Source organism: Thermobia domestica, chromosome 3 (assembly GCF_964235325.1).
Source record: "Thermobia domestica chromosome 3, izTheDome1.hap1.1, whole genome shotgun sequence".
In the NCBI taxonomy this organism is placed as follows: domain Eukaryota; kingdom Metazoa; phylum Arthropoda; class Insecta; order Zygentoma; family Lepismatidae; genus Thermobia; species Thermobia domestica.
Genome location: NC_137456.1, coordinates 181,300,344 through 181,307,995, shown reverse-complemented (window position 1 = coordinate 181,307,995; position 7,652 = coordinate 181,300,344).

Sequence of the window (7,652 nt, the reverse complement as noted above, 5' to 3'; positions counted from 1 at the left end):
GAAAAAAGGGATTTTTTGGTCTAAATGTCTCTTTTTTCAAATTTAGCCCCTCTGGACCCCCCTGTTGTAATGCATAAATCTGAAAAAATCTGTTAAATGCTACTCGGTGGACTGAATGTTTGTGCACAATTTCAATCTTCTAGGTGCAAAAATAAGCCCGCCAAAAAAAAATCAGAAAATGCCCCATATTACCCTATACAGAAGTATATTTTGAAAACAATTCACTGAGACGTCCCTAATTACCCTAGGATAATAATTAGACCGTCATTCTCTTCAGAATGGAACTGCCTTTCAGACGGTATGACTCACGTGTCTCCATCATGTATGTGAGGCGGGAAAATCGTGAAAAACGGATTTTTTGGGTCTAAAAATCCCTTTTTTCAAATTTTCCCCCTCTGGACCCCCCCCCTGTTTTAATGCAGAGATCTGAAAAAAATCTGATAAATACTACTAGGTAAGCTGAATGTTTGTGCACAATTTCAGTCTTTTAGGTGCAAAAGTAAGCCCGCCAAAAAAAATATACCGACCATGTCCCATTTTTCCCTATATAGAAGTATGTTTTTTAAAAATTCCCTGAGACATCCCTAATTACCCTAGGATAATGATTCGACCGTCATTCTCTTCAGAATGGAACTGCCTTTCAGACGGTATGACTCACGTGTCCCCATCATGTATGTGAGGCGGGAAAATCTTGAAAAACTGGATTTTTGGGGTAAAAATATCCCTTTTTTCAACCCTTTGCCTCTCTGTCCCCCCCCCTGTTTCAACTCACAAATCTGAAGAAAAAAATCTGGTAAATACTACTCGGTGGACTGAATGTTTGTGCAAAATTTCAATCTTCTACGTGCAAGCTCGCCAAAAAATATTGAACATAGGCTTAGAAATTGAAAAAGTAAATTTTAGACTTATGACGTCATCACCTCCTACGTCTGGACGCAGGAAGGTCTGAAACCATACGTAATGTCTTTTACAATGCCTCTGGACTTGAAAAAACAACCGGACGAAAAAGCTCAAATAGAAGAGAAATAACGCAATGTACCATGAAAAACGCGTATGGTACAAATTGTACCGGTTGTGTGTTAGATGTAGTTTGCAAGTTTTGATTATGGTGTCTGGTTTTGATCCATAAATTCCAGCAAAACGCTTCATTTTGTTATTTCATTTTAACATTGATAGTAAATGTGGCTTCCAGCTATACTTGAAATCAAAGATATTTTCAAGATATTTTACATTAGAGCTTATTCATATCTGTACTCCAAGGCCCTCCACAGCTAACAATGATGAAGGTTATTGCACGCGACTTCGAATTGTCGGTGGCTGAATGAGCACGAGGAAGCAGATGCTTAATGAAATTGAGTGTCTGTGAAAGATTTGGCGAAATGAAAAGGTAAGAGGAAACGGGAGAATAGCAAGTAAAACCATGAACACTTGTTGTGCACCACAAGCTTAGATCACCTGGAATCAAACCAGAGACTTCCTTCATCCCTCTACCACTGAACTATCGTTTTCTGATATTCACAATAATGTATGTAAAGAAGAGCTTTAAGGCACTGCATTGATTTAAAAAAATCGAGTAGCACACACTGTCATAAATAGTTATATGAAACTATTCCTTTGTGAAGAAAGGTAACTATATGAGATGAGAATGGGATGCTGGTAATGAAAGAACTGAATTAATACACTATCCACTATCGAAGAAAGGGTTTCTAAAAGTCAAACAGTAGAAGAGGATGAGATTTCTTTTTCTAAATTGACTACTTATTCAGGTTGTAGTATACGAGATTATGTTTAAGTAGAAATATTACTTGACCTCATGACAGGAGGTCATAATCACTAAGCAGAATGTGTTATCAATGATATACGATCTTTTGACGAGACTTCTGTAAAGTAAGATTTATGAATACAACTCAGTACGTTAGTTTTACAATTATGTTTTAACGTAGTATCTCATTTACGACATGTTTAAAGTACGTAATCGGTATTTCTTATTGTATGAGAATTTTTTTTCCTCGACTGAAATACCAGAGACATATTTTGTTTAGCGGAAATCAAAACATGCTTGATTTTGTATAATGCGATATATATATATATATATATATATATATATATATATATATATATATATATATATATATATATATATATATATATATATATATATATATATATATATAATGCAGTTTTCTCTGTAAATACGTCGAATCAACTAAATTTGTTAAGAAATATAGAATAAAAGAAGCAAAGATCTAATTGAGGTAACTTAAAGAGCGTGTTCAAGATAGAGTAAGAGTGTACAGAAATGGAATAATCTTGCTTTCTTTTCTAGTTAAAGAAGGATAACGAAATTCTAAGTTGGATTAGTATCAAACGCTTTAGTAAAAACAAGAACGAATATGAGAAAAGAAGAGGAAGGTGTCTTTATATATAAAACCAAATACTCAAAAAAGGAAAAGAAAGAGAAGTAGATGAAGCAGGTTTATACAGTAATACTGGAGCTCAAGCTGTTCCTCGTTTCATTTTCTTTTGTGGCACTTCCAGCCATACAAAGAAGAGGAGATAGAATTATTCAAGAAGCAGAAGAAAAGAAAAATATCTTAGAGAAAAGAAGAGAGATCATACTTAAAAAGGAAAAGATTTTGATTGCTCTGTTCCTCATCTCAGTTTCTTTCAGGGTTCACTTTTTCTTAACCCTATTTCTCATTCCAGTTTTTCTTTTTCTTTCTTCAAATGATATTCTTTGTGCTTCTCTTTCACACATCAATGAAGAAAAGAAAGTGGTATTTGAAGGCAGTAGAATTTTTTCTTCATCACAAAGATGACAGAGGGAAACTAAAAGGGTTGAAACGAGGTAATGACCAAATATTCTTTTCCTGTTTTATTTTCAATCTGTCTTTCTAGTAAATGTAAGACCTTTTCTCTTTGCTAGTTTGCATTTCCATCCGTCTATTTTAGTATTGCCTGTCTTACTCATTCCTTCCACACGCATTCGAACTGCATTTTCAGAATTGCGTTTCATTCTTTAAGTAATCAACAACAACAACAACAACAAAAAGAAACTAAATTTCTATCTCTTATTTGTATACGTGTTTAAGGCGGATTTTCTCTTCCAGTAGGCATAAGGGAATGTATGAATAAAAATAATACGATATTGTAATTTCTTCTTTTTCTTTTTTATGCCTTTATCTCAAAATTTAATATATACCTACTTTTCCTCTATATTCATAATGACCTACCACGATTACGTTTGAGACTGAAGACACTTACAAAGAAAATTAACTTTAAGGAAAATAATCTTATTCAATGAAAATTAATCCAAGATCGGTAATAGAAAAAAAGAATGGTTAATAGTATAATACAGCTGTTATTTTAAGATACCGACAATTTTTCAAACAAGAAGAATCTGTTTTCACAAGAAAAATATTTAATTCAGCTAGGAGCAATGAGTACATCAGTGATAAAATAGTAGGGTCTACATTAATAAGACTACAGCGGAAACTAGTATTTTGTAAGAGATATAAGTAATATATTTAAACAATTAGAAACTTGTGGACATTATTCGTTGCTATTTGTGGATATAGCAATACTGTGATATGTGGTAATATCATGATACTAAATTTTACCTTCCTGATGCAAAAATGGAAAAAAGAAACTACTTCCGTTCATAAATGCACAAACAAGTTTGAAGTTATCGTATGCACTCCATATTCAAAGAGAACTATATCATAAATATTATGATAATTGTTGCCAATAACTTTATATATGCAGAAGCCGATGAAATATAGAGTAAGTTGAATGTTCCGAACAACGATTTTAATTGGAAGAATTATCATCGGCTTCTGCATGTGCATCACGAAGAAATTGCGGACAATCTGCTGAAATACAGAAGGCTCCAGCTGTTATAGAGGAAACATTCTACCCACTCTGCACCATTACATTTTTTTTTTTTTTAATTTTAGATGTCGCCTCACACAACTAACGTTACTTGTTTTACTTGTAGGACATTTAATTCACAGTTGAGTTCTTGCATCTGAGTCATGCACCACATCAACTTACTCTATATTTCTTGTTTGTCAACAACAAACGCCCCCCAGAGTTTAGGAATGTCTGGTGCAATAATTTTGTTCACTACACCTTCACTCTTAAGTATTCGACTAAAACTGTCAATGAGAGTGTTTCATAGCACATTATGTCTCTCTGCAGTTTTGTATAGAGTGCAGGTTTCTTGCAACACTATTCTAATTGCTTTTTGAAGTTGTAGTGTATTGCAACAACACCTTTACTCTTCCCCATCTCAGTGTCAATACTGCTATTTGTAAGAGAAAGATCCTCTCATAGGAGCTGTATTGTACGAGTTGACAATGATATGTATCAGTATAAATTCACATGCTTTTCTACATTATATACTATAACACGAACATTTCTTGTACATGCTTACCTGTGACAGAGATTTTATTTTACACATTTTTAATATTCAGACTCTCACTTTCCTTCTTCCTCTTCTTGTTTTTGCTTTATTTTCTTCTGGCTCCCCAGATTGTGTCATGTAAGCTTTCGTGGTTCAATTACATGTACTACAGTGCTACACTTTTTAGGCAAAATGGAATGAGTAATGTTTACAACTCCACCCACAGTGGTGTGGCTTCAGATGATATACTGTATACCCTAACGTACCACGATAGTACCAACGTTTACCCTACAAAATGCGTCCTCTAATTTTCTGAAGTGATCATCGTATCTGTACGTGGTTTGGAAAAGCACCCTTTCTCCAATTATTCTGATATTTCTTTCCTCTTCCAGTTTTAACGTTGAGGAAGGATCCTTTAGACGTTTGCAAAAACACAGGTAACATTACATGAGGTCACTCTGTCGAAAACTAACAAGAAACCTGCTTAAGTTTGAAGTCACGATCGAAAGAAATCGTTTGTGACCCGTAAAGCCCCAGTCCACCAAGCAACCACATACAAAATAATAACTGCTAATAGCAATATCAAGCGGAGCTACAGAATATGTTTGGTCAATTAAAGGAGACCATAATGGACACCGGGAATATGTAATAAAATTAAAGCCTTAGAAATGAATAGACAAGAGAGAGATAAGGGATACGGATTTCCCATCAGAAGTATACGACAAGCTGGAGAGGGGTCACAAGCTCTGGAGTTGTACAGTACCATATGGATCAAAGCATTCAACTGCAACAGGTCGCAACAGAGGCAGACGCAGTGTCTTGCAACAAATCAAAGCACCACCTGATCCTGCCATTGTATTCCGTATCATAGCTTACTTTTTTTTATAATAGTCGTGACGAGAGTTGGCGAACAGGAGTGGACACAAACAGTAGACCAGCAGTGAAGATAATGAAAGTAGAAGAATCCAGTAGTGGCAGGTACGTTAACACGAAAAGATAGAAGTGGAAATTCTGAACAAGATTACCATGTATTCTACCAGCAACAACAATTCCAGTTGATGTTTCGCGTTCTAGGATCGGAATTTTTTTTTTTTTTTTTTTTGGAGAAAGAAGTTAAAATAATATTGTATCATTTATCCAGGTTCAGTCAATAGAACTTGCATAATGACACATAATCTGGATCTTTCAGAAAAAATATTCCGGGGGGGGGGGCACCCTTAGTATTCCGGAGGGTATTGCTGGTACTATTCTATTTATTATTATATAATGTATTATTTTGGTCCGCTCCGGGGGAGACAGTGCCCCCCAAAAACATGTTTGGAAGAAACACTGATCTGGATTGTGAAGACAACATAGAGGAGGATTCACATGAGAGCATAAAGATATACGACAATGACGGTGACATGGTAATCGGTGTCGAAGTGTGTTTTACTTTTTCTTTTCTCACAAAGTGACCGGAGTATAGAAAAATCAGTTCCCATGGCATACACACATTAATTGTTTATATGATTGAACTTCGAACCCACAAGAAAATAGGCAATTATGAAGAGATTACGTATATGTCTGCAGCAATGTAGTCAAATTCAGTGTTACGTAAGTTACTTATTAAAATGTTACGCTTTACAACTTACTTTACTTTTCCTTAAAATGTAACGCGTTACTTGTCCCCCAAAAAAGTAACTGTTGCCCTACTTCGAAAGCAACGCGTTATCAACGCGTTACTTTTAGGTCCGAAACTTTGAATATGTGTAGAAACATATTTCCATTTCAATTTTCCGTACTACTACTACTACAACTATTACGCTTTATGTATGCAAGAACAAATTCTTACTTGACAGTTATATGAACATTTTCATATAATATAACATTGACAAAAATGCCATACTGCGTTACTCATAGGGATGGGCACGGCGAGTTCCAGCGAGTTTTCTTTGAAACTCGAATCGACTAGAAACAGACATCTTTGATGTCAGCCCAAGAACTCGGCTCGAAAAATTTCCTCCAACTCGACTCGAATTCGGGTCAAGTTTCGAATACTCTCTTTAAGTATCCTACATACACAATATAATTATTATCAATGGTACTAGTACTATTACAAATTATTATTATTATTATTATTATTATTATTATTATTATGAATTGTAACAATTCTGTGTGTAAACATGAATGATAGGCGGTTTGTATCTGAATACTAAAGAATTAGTTGATTGCCACCCTCGATAGTCGTGAAGTCCAGGAGTCAAGGACATTATTCATGAGCTTCTGAATTTGGGTTGAGGGTCTAGGCTGAGTATTCGGGCTCGACACAAACATTGTTAAAAGTTATAGGGCACTGGCCAAATATCTTCAAAACTGCTCGGCCTGGGTTTAGAATTGTCAACGGCTCGAGCATCTCGACTCACAACTCATTCACTATCGATCAGAGTTGGCGTGGGTCAATTAAAACTTGACCCACGACCCACCGTCACCAATTTTGACCCACGACCCACCGTGACCCACTCTGACCCACCACCCACCGTGACCCACCATGACCCACCACCCATTGTGACCCACCCTGACCCACCGTGACCCACCACCCACCATGAACCACTCTCATCCACTGTGACCTACTCTGACTCACCAAAATCCATCGTCATCAATTCTGAACACGATCCACGGCCTCTTCTGTACTGACTAAAGAGTTTACACTTGTAATAAAACAAGACTGTGAAATTGTCACTAATCGGGGTTTGAATTTCTAATCAATTGCTCAAGCACCACTCTGTTACAATAACGGTAGATCTGACCTTTACGACATAATATGGTGAAGTGTTTGTTAGTAAGGAAATTGAAACAGTTCGAGGTGGGGGCAAATTAGTGTGTGCCTAAAATGTACTTGTACTAAGAGAGTATTCTTGCAAATGTTAATTTCTGAACACATTCCAAAAGAAACTTCTATTCGCAGGAAAATACCCCTGTACAATATGGAAAAGGTTATGATTTCTCAGTTCGCTGTATTTTTCTCACAAAAGATTCGAAAAATCAGTTTTTCATAGTGTATAAAGGTGTTCGGGTACCCTATGTGAGAGCATCTCCATAAAGTATGTTCATAATTGTAATTTGTGTAATCACTAAAACACCACGTTAAATTTAAGTTACAAATATGCATAATTGCAATTATTATGAATATTTTTTCAAAGTAGTTTACCTACAGCAAACAAGAGACTTACTAAAAATTAGGTACAAAATTGAATAACACAAATAAGCC